Source organism: Podarcis melisellensis (assembly GCF_964234715.1).
Source record: "Podarcis melisellensis genome assembly, chromosome: 16".
Classification (NCBI taxonomy): Eukaryota; Metazoa; Chordata; class Lepidosauria; order Squamata; family Lacertidae; genus Podarcis; species Podarcis melisellensis.
In genome coordinates this window covers 4,706,538-4,717,657 of record NC_138533.1, presented here as the reverse complement: position 1 = coordinate 4,717,657, position 11,120 = coordinate 4,706,538, and the positions used below count along the sequence as shown (strand labels likewise).

Sequence of the window (11,120 nt, the reverse complement as noted above, 5' to 3'; positions counted from 1 at the left end):
CCTTAAAGGGAGTGAAAGGCGGGATATCAAATCCAAACTCCTCCTCCTCAATCACCTTACCCAGGAATGGAAGATTCGAAACCGGGCGGTAATTGGATAGATCTAAGGGATCTAATGATGTTTTCTTTAAGAGCGGACGCACCACTGCCTCCTTCAGTTCCCCTGGGAATATCCCGGTGCCAAGGGACAAATTGATGATATCCCCCAGGGGGGCCCGTACCTCGTCTGGACACGCTCTAATCAGCCATGACGGGCACGGGTCAAGAGGACAGGTGGTGGGCTTTCCAGCTCGGAGGAGTCTGTCCACATCAGCTGGGGATATCCAGTCAAAGTGGTCCAATACTGGACCTGAGGACAGTCGAGGGGCCTCCAGTTCCTTTATTGTATCCAAATTGGCAGAGAGGTCATGGCAGATATTATTACAAGTGAGCTTTTAAAAGTTCGACTAATGTAGAAATCAATGCACAAAGCTTACTGATTATGCCTGAACATTTCTCCCCCTTTTTTTTAAAGGGGGGATTGTCTGGTGTGTCCAGTATAGTTCATCAGTTTGTTTTGCCAATCTCCTTCGTCATCTTTGGCGGTGTCATCTTCCTTCTATTGGGATGAGTGTAGTTTGATTTCCATCCTTCTCTCGCTCTCATCTTCCCCATGAGCTACTTTTAAAATGAGGTTGCATTTTAAATTGCATTTTAACCTGTAATTTAAATTGGGGTTTTTCCCCCCCTATTATGTTTTTACTGTAATTTTTACTGTTGTTAGCCACCCTGAGCCCGGCTCTGGCTGGGGAGGGCGGGGTATAAATAAAATTTATTATTATTACTATTATTATTATTATTATTTTCTGGAGGGCCAGAAAAATTCCCACCTGCCCGCCCCAGCGCCAAGAATATCGGGAACATCTGCAAGGATGGGAGTAAGAAGCTGTCCCAGGGCCTGAAAGGCTCCGGTAACTCAAACGTCTATGACAAGGCTAATGTCCTCGTGGATCTGGGAGACGCACTGGGCAAGTGCTGCCGGCAGTCTGAAAAAGAGAAGCTCCCTTGCTCCCAGAAAGCAGTGAGTGCTTCTCATTGTCCTCCTTGGCCTGACAAATATGGCAACTGCATTAATATGGGGGCCTTGTGGGGCCAGGGGGGCGCTGCTCTTAGATATCCTTTGAAAGACTTGTAATCTTTCCAACTTTTTCATTCCTTCCTTCCTTCCCTCTTTCCTTCCCTTTCCTTCCTTCCCTCCACCTCCCTCCCTCCCTCCCTTTTCATCCTTCCTTCCCTCTTCCCTCCCTTCCCTCCCTCCCTCCCTCCCTCCCTTCCTTCCTTCCTTCCTTCCTTCCTTCCTTCCTTCCTTCCTTCCTTCCTTCCTTCCTTCCTTCCTTCCTTCCTTTTCCTTCCTTCCTTCCTTCCTCCCTTTTTGTCCTTCCTTCCCTCTTCCCTCCCTTTCCTTCCTTCCTTTCTTTGGAAGGGGGATGGGTCTAAAAACCTTCCTTGTGTGCTTGGATTTTGTTGGTGTTGAATATGCCCTATCAAGCATTCTGAGGGAATCCTTTTAAAAAAAAAAAAAAGGACACAATCCCTGTCTCCAAGGCCCAACTGTTCTCACCCCAAATTTGTTAATCTCATCAGGGTTCGGAACATCTGTGGCCCTCCAGATGTTGCCTTGACCATACTGGCTGGGGCAGCTGAGAGCTGGAGTCCATCAACATCGGGGGAGGTACAGATGTTCCCCACCCCTGTGTTAGGTGGGTCAGGATCTCCCAGTGTGATGAACAAGGAACCAGACATTGTGAAGACTGGCGGTCGGGGGAACGTTGGTGGTGGTAGTTCTGAAACCCACAATAAGACAATCACACCCCTTCCCAAATTAAGACAAGTTTGCATTTTTGATACTAGCTCTTGCTCCTGACAAGAGTGCCTTCATTTCCCAACTAATAATAATAATAATAATTTATTATTTATACCCTGCCCATCTAGCTGGGTTTCCCCAGCCACTCTGGGCGGCTTCTAACAAAGATTAAAAATACAATAAAACATCAGTCCTTAAAAACTTCCCTAAACAGGGCTGCCCTCAGATGTCTTCTAAAAGTCTGGTAGTTTTTTATTTCCTTGACATCTGATGAGAGGGCGTTCCACAGGGCGGGCACCACCACCAAGAAGGCCCTCTGCCGGGTTCCCTGTAACTTGGCTTCTCGCAGTGAGGGAACCACCAGAAGACCCTCGGCGCTGGACCTCAGTGTCCGGGTAAAGTGGTGGGAAGTGATTGGGAAGGCAATTAGGATTCAGTTGTACAGTGGTACCTCGGTTCTTGAACGTAATCTGTTCCGGAAGACCCTTCAGGTTCTGAAACATTTGAAAACCGAGGCGCAAAGAAAGGGCAGGCTGCAAATTCAACGGAGAAAACTGAAAAACACACGGCAGAAGCCGTTCGACTTCCAAGGCACGTTTGAAAACGGAAGCCTTTGCTTCCGGGTTTTCCGAAACGTTCGTCAACGGAGACGTTCGAGAACTGAGGCAAAAGAACAGCCTCGTCTCGAATGCCAAATGTGATCGTTGGTTATTTCGGGATGAGAGACTGTTCTGCAGACGACCCAAAGCTGCCCTCTTCTCAATCTGTTGCTGTTTTGTGTGCAAATCCACACACACACACACATTTTGCAAAACAGACATTTGGACACATATTAAAAAGAGGCTTTGAGTTTCGGCCCAGATTAAGAAACCCTACTTAGCCATCTTATTGACCATCTCATCTGTCTCCCTCCTTGTCCAGTGGTCAGCCCTCCTGAACAAGATGTGCGAAAAGCAAGGTGCAGTAAAGATGGAACACAATAAGTGCTGCCAAATGAAGGGTGCCGCCATGGAAAACTGTTTTGACCAGAATTCCCGCTTCCCAAATTACGATTTCAAGAATTGATGGGCGATTCTGTAGTGACCAATGTAACATTTGCAGCTTCTTTGCATATATATACTGCGTGTGATTTGACTAGTATTATGTAACTCCAATTAACATGAAGCTGTTTCTTACCTGCCTTGATCCTTGCCTATAAAAACAATCAATCATTATGGCCGAGGTTGTTTAAATGTTTTCTTTTTATTGTGTTTTTTCAAAAAGATGTAGCTAGCCAATGTAACAGCTTTGCAACCTCAATAACCTATCTGTAACGTCGGCAAGCTTTTCCTCTGAAAGTATGAATCAATTTTTCTTCTGTTTGTTGTACTATACTAGGGTTTCACGGCCAAGTGCCAAATCGTTGGTAATGTTTATTTGAAAAGTGCAGAAAAGAGGTTTTCTGGCAAATGAAATGTGACCAACGTAACATGACCGATGTAACAATGTGACAATTCTTTCCTAGACAATCACAAAATAAAGGACTTGATAGCATGTGACATCTTGCATAACTGGCTAAGTTTAATTCAATCACTCCAAACCAGATACCTCCAGATCTTGGTGAGATTTCTAGAGAATTATTATTATTATTATTATTATTATTATTATTATTATTAAGCACTGCCTTTTGTGCCACAGAACCTGCTTTTGGATTTGTGTAAAATCTAAATTGATCAGGATAGGTGGCACTGGTGAATGCGGCAGCTAGACTGGTGACTGGGAGCAGCCACTGAGACCACATAACACTGGTCTTGAAAGACCTACATTGGCTCCCAGTACGTTTCCGAGCACAATTCAAAGTGTTGGTGTTGACCTTTAAAGCCCTAAACGGCCTCGGTCCAGTATACATGAAAGAGCGTCTCCAGCCCCATTCTTCTACCTGGACACTGAGGTCCAGCGCCGAGGGCCTTCTGGTGGTTCCCCTACTGCGAGAAGCCAAGTTGCAGGGAACTAGGCAGAGGGCCTTCTCCGTGGTGATGCCCAACCTGTGGAACGCCCTCCCACCAGATGTCAAAGAGAAGAACAACTACCAGACTTTTAGACGACATCTGAAGGCAGCCCTCTTTAGGGAAGCTTTTAATGACTGATGTTTTATTGATGGTAGGGACGCGGGTGGCGCTGTGGGTTAAACCACTGAGCCTTGGGCTTGCCGATCAGAAGGTCGGCAGTTGAATCCCTGCAACAGGGTGAGCTGCCATTGCTCTGTCCCTGCTCCTGCCAACCTAGCAGTTCGAAAGCACATCAGAGTGCAAGTAGATAAATAGGTACCGCTCCGGCAGGAAGGTAAATGGCATTTCTGTGCGCTGCTCTGTTTGCAGAAGTGGCTTAGTCCTGCTGGCCACATGACCAATAAAGCGAGAGGAGCGCCGCAACCCCAGAGTCGGCCACGACTGGACCTAATGGTCAGGGGTTCCTTTACCTTTACTAGCACTGATGGTGACTGCCGTAAAATATTCTTATTCTTATTCTTAATTGAGTTTATATACAGTCATACCTCGGGTTGAAGATGCTTTGAGTTGAGCGCGTTCAATTTGCGCTCCTTGGCAACCCAGAAGTAACGGAGAGCGTTACTTCCGGGTCTCGCCGCTTGCGCATGCGCAGACGCTCAAAATGGCATCACGCGCATGCACAGAAGCGGCGTCGCTAGTTACGTTTACTTCTAGATACAAACTGGGCTCCGGAACAGATCCTGTTTGTATCTAGAGGTACCACTGTACTGCCTTAGGTCTCAGGTCAGTTCCCAGAACAAAATCAAAATATAAAACCACAAAACATATAATCAAAATAAAAACATATATATGTTCATTCATATGTTTTATTTGTGCAAATGCCTCCAACAAATGCCCAAAGTGGCAAGCAACAGAGAAAGCAGGAATGATTTGCAGCACCAGACACTGTAAAAGTGTTTCAAAACGTAAGAAAACAACAGGAGAAGAAGCATAACAGCATACAAAACAACAGCGACATCCTTTCGGCACGGTGAATATAAGGAGATTGCATGAACAACATCCAATAATAGCAAAAACAGCAGAGGGTTTTAACCACCAGGGTGCGCTTCTGCATTGGCACTGGCCACTTGCAGTCGGTCTGCAGTGCCAGATCTTTTAGACACGGTTTAATTTGCACCTCAGCAGGACTGGAGTTTGCCTGGCTCAGCCGCACCTCTGACACATCACTCAAGATAGGCGCTCAGCCATTTGTTTGGGGAACAGATTTTTTTTGGGGGGGGTTGTCTCTTCGCCCCCTGGAAAGCTGGAGCAGTCGGAGAATGACAGGACGCATCTGCCTCATGTTCTGGTCATATAATGAACATGATTCGACATCCTAAAGGATACAAAGTCTCCAGGATAAAGCATTTAATTTGGAACTGGTTTAAAATGAAGAATTATTATTTTTTGGCAGAGAGGCAGTGGAAGGTTTATTATGAGCTTTAGGGAGTCAGTGGCCTTTTCTTATTTTATTTATTGACCATGTTTCTGGATCAATCAGTCATCTAATTTAGGCACGTCCAACAGGTATCTACCGGTAGATCACTGGACGTCTGTGGTAGATCACTGGTAGATCACTGGCTCCTGGCAAAGAAGCTCAACAACTTAGGCTCCCCTAAAAAAAGCTCAACGTTTTTACCCTGCACCCCAAAAACGGCTTTCCTTCTAAAAATCTCAACAACCTTGACCTGAACCCCCCAAAAACGGGGTAGATCACTGCCAGTTTTTAACTCTGAGTAGATCACATTCTCTTGGGAGTTGCCCACCCCTGAAAAAGAGCGTACAGCATTTTAAAAAATGATATATGGATCCATAAAACCAAATGAACTCGTGTTGACGCAAGCTTACCTTTGCAGTTCTCTCTGAAATACTATTCTTTCCCTTTTGTTCCGATCCCCCTTTATGGCCATCAAAATTAGTGACCATCGCCGCACCTTGTAGCGCTGAGTTCCATAGGCTAAAGGCACATTGAGACAATGGTCCCCAACATTCCAAACTGGCTCAGGGGGTTGAGCCTTTCATACACGGCTGTCATCTCAACACTTAGAGTTTATTCTGGTTTCAGAACAGACGTTTACCTAGATTTGGCCTGTTTTTAATTTCTCAAGGACTTCCTGTGGCAACCTTACCTTGTCCAGGTTCCCTCCAAATTTAGCCTGGACTCCAACCCCCAAACAGCCAGGATGACCAGTGCTCAGTGGGAGACGGGGCCAGCTCAATATATTTTGGCACCTGAGGCAGGCAGACCCCCCAAAAGGCGCTCCCCTCCCCTCCAGGGAAGATGGGGTGAGGGAAGATCTACATCAAGAACAAGGGTGGGAGGGAGAGAAAGATCAGCTCTGGGATCTGCTGCTACAGCGGATCTTGCTGCCCAATGTCGGCACTTCATCTTGTCTCAGTGAGTTCCACTGGCAGAGTGAGAATTTGGGGCCTCGTCTCTCCCAGGTCCTTGTCCAGGGGTTGGCAAGGTTTACCTTGCCTGGGCCGGTTCACTCCAGCGGAGATCCCTCCGCGTGTGTGTAAGCGCCCACACCCACAATTTCCATCATCTGCGCAGATGTGATTTCCGGCGCCACAAAAGCAAGTCCCTGCACTGCGCCGGTTTAGCGCAGTGTGGAGGGACTCGCTGAGTGGGTGTCTCGGTTTGGGGGCATCTTGTGGGCCGGTTAAACGACCCCTGTGGGCCTCTTGTGGCCCACGAGCCTTAGGTTGCTGACCTCTGTGCTAAAAGGTAAAGGGACCCCTGACCATTAGTTCCAGTCGTGGCCGACTCTGGGGTTGCAGCGCTCATCTCGCTTTATTGGCTGAGGGAGCCGGCGTACAGCTTCCAGGTCATGTGGCCAGCATGACTAAGCCGCTTCTGGCAAACCAGAGCAGCATATGGAAACGCTGTTTACCTTCCCGCCGGAGCGGTACCTATTTATCTACTTGCACTCTGATGTGCTTTCGAACTGCTAGGTTGGCAGGAGCAGGGACCAAGCAACGGGAGCTCACCCCATCATGGGGATTCGAACCGCTGACCTTCTGATTGGCAAGCCCTAGGCTCTGTGGTTTACACCACAGCACTATCCGCATCCCTATTGAGAGTAGTCTCTCACCCTGGATTTTTCCCATAACAAAAGGTATGTAGTTCTTCTGGCCCTCTGCTCAGTTCTGTACCCAGCTCGGCCCGGATAATATTTTGCTGCCATCACACGGTGCCAGAAATTGCGACTGGAAAAAGCGAGGGGTGTCAGGAACCAGCCTTCTCTGTGACCAAAAACTGGTATTTTGCACAACTTCGAGGCAGCTAAAAGGTAAAGGTACCCCTGCCTGTGCGGGCCAGTCGTGTCCGACTCTGGGGTTGCGTGCTCATCTCGCTCTAGAGGCCATGAGCCGGCGCCGTCCGAGGACACTTCCGGGTCACGTGGCCAGTGTGCCGAAGCTGCAGCTGGCGAGCCAGCACCAGCGCAGCACACGGAAATGCCGTTTACCTTCCCGCTGGTAAGCGGTCCCTATTTATCTACTTGCACTTAGGGGTGCTTTCGAACTGCTAGGTTGGCAGGAGCTGGGACCGAACGGCGGGAGCGCACCCCGCCGCGGGGATTCGAACCGCCGACCTTACGATCGGCAAGTCCTAGGCACTGAGGTTTTACCCACAGCGCCACCCGCGTCCCTTAAAGGATGTGTCAGCAGCTGGAGGAAACAAAAAATTAAAAAAGGACAGCCCAGCAGCAATTGAACCTTCAAAGTGGGGATTTTAGCCGGGCCTCTCTCCGCAGAGCTGAAAAGCTGAGCCGGCGGCTCTCAACCCCAGCCACAAGCCCATACTGCAGCCATCTGAGAAGGCCTCAACCTCCTTGTTTCCAAACTATGCATGAAAATTCCACCCGGCAGTCTTTTGGCAGGTGATGTGAGGCCGGAAGCTGCACCTGGCCCAGGTAGCCAGTGACCCCTTAGCGGCCTCGCGATGCTCTGAGCCTGCCTGTTTGTTCGCCTTGCTTCATTAAATTGAGCCTGAAACAATCTGAAAGGAGTGGGGGGAAAGAGAGAGAGAAGGGGGGAGGAATGTGGGGATGGAAAGAGGTTTCTGGCAGCCCTGTGGGCCAAGAGGAGGGAACGCAGGTGCGAAGGGAAAGGCAAGCCGGCTCACGGAGCTGAGGCCGAAGGGACGGAGACGGCCCAGGGAGGGCGGCCTGCTCCTCACAGATCACCACCGGGCCAAAGCAAACGTCGCTTCGGCAGCGGGAGAGTGGCAACAGGTGCTTGCCAAAGCAAACTGGGCTCCATCTAGCTCTTCTCCGCTTTCCCCAGGAAAGAAAAACACAGGATGTCGATGCCTCAAGAGAGGACGGCAAACGTGACGATTGCATACCGCGATTTTATTTTGACGCCCTCGCATGTGCTGAAGCAGAGCATTTGATTATTGCGCGCCGAGGTTTTGGTCCTTGCAAGCACACAGACTGCTTGGCATCACAGGGGACGCACCGTAACTATGGCCACGTTCATACAGCACGGGTGGCACTGTGGCCTAAACCACTGAGCCGCTTGGGCTTGCTGATCAGAAGGTTAGGGGTTCGAATCCCCGTGACGGGGCGAGTTCCCACTGCTCTCTCCCAGCTACTGCCAGCCTAGCAGTTCAAAAGCACGTCAAAGTGCAAGTAGATAAATAGGTACCTCTGCGGAAGGAAGGTAAATGATGTTTCTGTGTGCCAGAAGTGGTTTAGTCCTCCTGGCCACATGACCCAGAAAAGCTTTCTGTGGACAAACGCCGGCTCCCTCGGCCTCAAAGCGAGATGAGCACCACAACCCCATAGTCACCTTTGACTGGACTTAACCATCCAGGGGTCCTTTACCTTTTACCATACATGGAAACTTCTACAATACCACTTTAAATGGTCACAACTTCTCCCAAAGCACCCTGGCAGCTGTGGTTTGTTAAGGGTGCTGAGAGTTATTAGGCGGAGACTCTTATTTGCCTACCAGAGCAGTTTATTTTTTATTTTTTATTGATACAGTGGTACCTCGGGTTACGTACTTAATTCGTTCTGGAGGTCCGTTCTTAACCTGAAACTGTTCTTAGCCTGAGGTACCACTTTAGCTAACGGGGCCTCCTGCTGCCGCCGCACTGCCGGAGCACGATTTCCGTTCTCATCCTGAAGCAAAGTTCTTAACCTGAAGCACTATTTCTGGGTTAGCAGAGTCTGTAACCTGAAGCGTATGTAACCTGAGGTACCACTGTACAACAAAAAAGGAAAACAGATACAGAATTACACACAAGAATAACAATAAACGCAGAATTTTCTTAACAAACAATAAAACATAAGTTGGTCTTAACACTATAGACCCGACCTCCTGCCTATACCTTACTTCAGTTTCATATTACTTATTGCCAATATACACTTTTATCATAATTTAACTTTTCCTTAATATATCTTAACTCTTATGTCTAACTTGCAACTATTACTGAAATTCCTCAAATGCTGCAACAGAGCTTAAACTACAGTAATTATATTTCAAATATTCTTTGAAAACCACACATTTTGAAACAAATTCCTGTTTTGGTTTATTTATTTATTCTAATTGGTCAGTTTAATGACCAATGCCTCTCCCCAGCGAAGTGTAGCTCTGAGAGGGGGAATGAAATTATCAGTAATTCCAGCAATTTAAAACATTATTCTGAAAATCAACAACCAGCTAAAAACCAGAGCGAAGCACATGCCCCATGTTCTACACACACGTCCGGGTAGGCTTGCCTGAACAAAAACGTTTTTAGCAAGTGCCCCAAAGAGGACAGTGAAGAAGGTGATGTCAATCAGCAGGGAGTTCCAAGTGTGGCTGAAGTCCCTCTAAAAGACCCAGTGCATACAAATGCAGAACAGATATTGCAGGGCAGCTGTAACAGCGCCAGTTCTGCGGATCGGAGGGGTCAGGGGGGGCATAGAGGGGGCAAGGCAGGCACACTGGTGTTCTGATAAGGGACTTTTTACCATATGTGGTGGGAATGTAGAGAAATAAAAAAAAAATTGGGAAATGATATACAGTGAGTTGAAGAATATGTTTAAATTAACATTTGTTAAAAAAAAAACCCAGAAGCATTTTTGTTAGGGATTGTAGGAAAAGACCTGCCAAGGAAAATAAAGAATTTATTTATGTATGCAACGGCGGCGGCAAGAGTCTTAATAGCACAAGGATGGAAGAACGAGGAAATCCCAACAAAAGAACAGTGGCAAGAGAAATTGATGGATTATGCGGAATTGGCGGAATTGACATACAAACTGCAAGACAAGAGCAACTGTGACTTTAAAGAAGAATGGGAACTTTTTACAAACGACTAAAAAGAACAACAAAATGAATTGGACTCCTTGTTAGGTTTTGAATAAACATACACAAATTTACTATTGTTAAAACAATAGACAGATAATTTAAGGATCTTTACAATTTTACAATACGCAGAGAATAACATGTGTTGAAAAATCAGAGAGAGGAGCTGAGGGGAGGGAGGGGAAAATGGGGGGGAATGAAGATGATATGTTTTTGATAATTGTTATGTTGAAATTTTTAATCAAAACTATTCAAAAAAAAGGGGGGGAGAACATCTTCTGGCGTTCCTTCGAAAGTCACACACAGCCACCCCCAAAGCAGGTTGCCAGGATAAATGGACTCAGCTTACATCCGTTCTTGTTGTCCTCTGCAGTGGCGTAGCGTGGGGGGTGCAGGGGGGGCCAGCCGCACCGGGCGCAACATCTGGGGGTTTGGGTTAGGGGGCGCAAATCCACGGGTTAGGGGGCGCAAATCCACGGGTTAGGGGGCGCAAATTACTTGCCTTGCCCCGGGTGCTGACAACCCACGCTACGCCACTGGTCCTCTGCCCGCCTGTCCCTTCCAATTCAACTCTTCTCTCTTTCGAAACCAGCCATTGTTTTACTGGCTTTGGAGTGGCGGGGGCAATGCTGGGTGTTGGGTGGGGGTGGATCAGGCCCCCCAGCCAGGGGGCCATTGTTTAGTCCAGGCCTAGGAGGCCCTGTGATCTTAGCCTGGGTTTTTCTAACACCGCACACTGTGTGTTTCTTTCCCCTGTGAACTTTGCGGCCTGAAAGGGGGACGTGTTGTTAAAAGGGGGCCTTGTATCAGCTGTGTGCTGTTTGCTTGGGATGGGTGCCCACCCTTCTGGCCAAGCTGCCCGGTGCCCGGCCCCACCCTCCAGGAGGCCCCCGGGGCCTGTTTGCTTTAAACACGGCCAGTGCCAAGTCCCTCGCTGCCGTCGTGCAA

General features: G+C 48.1%; 1 long non-coding RNA gene across 1 annotated transcript; it reads left to right on the top strand.

Moving 5' to 3' along the window:
* Positions 1–524: 524 nt before the first annotated feature.
* Positions 525–3,380, top strand: LOC309358773. Its single transcript, XR_014163582.1, has 2 exons — positions 525–1,059; positions 2,764–3,380. It is a non-coding gene; the product is annotated as an uncharacterized lncRNA (long non-coding RNA).
* Positions 3,381–11,120: the final 7,740 nt, after the last annotated feature.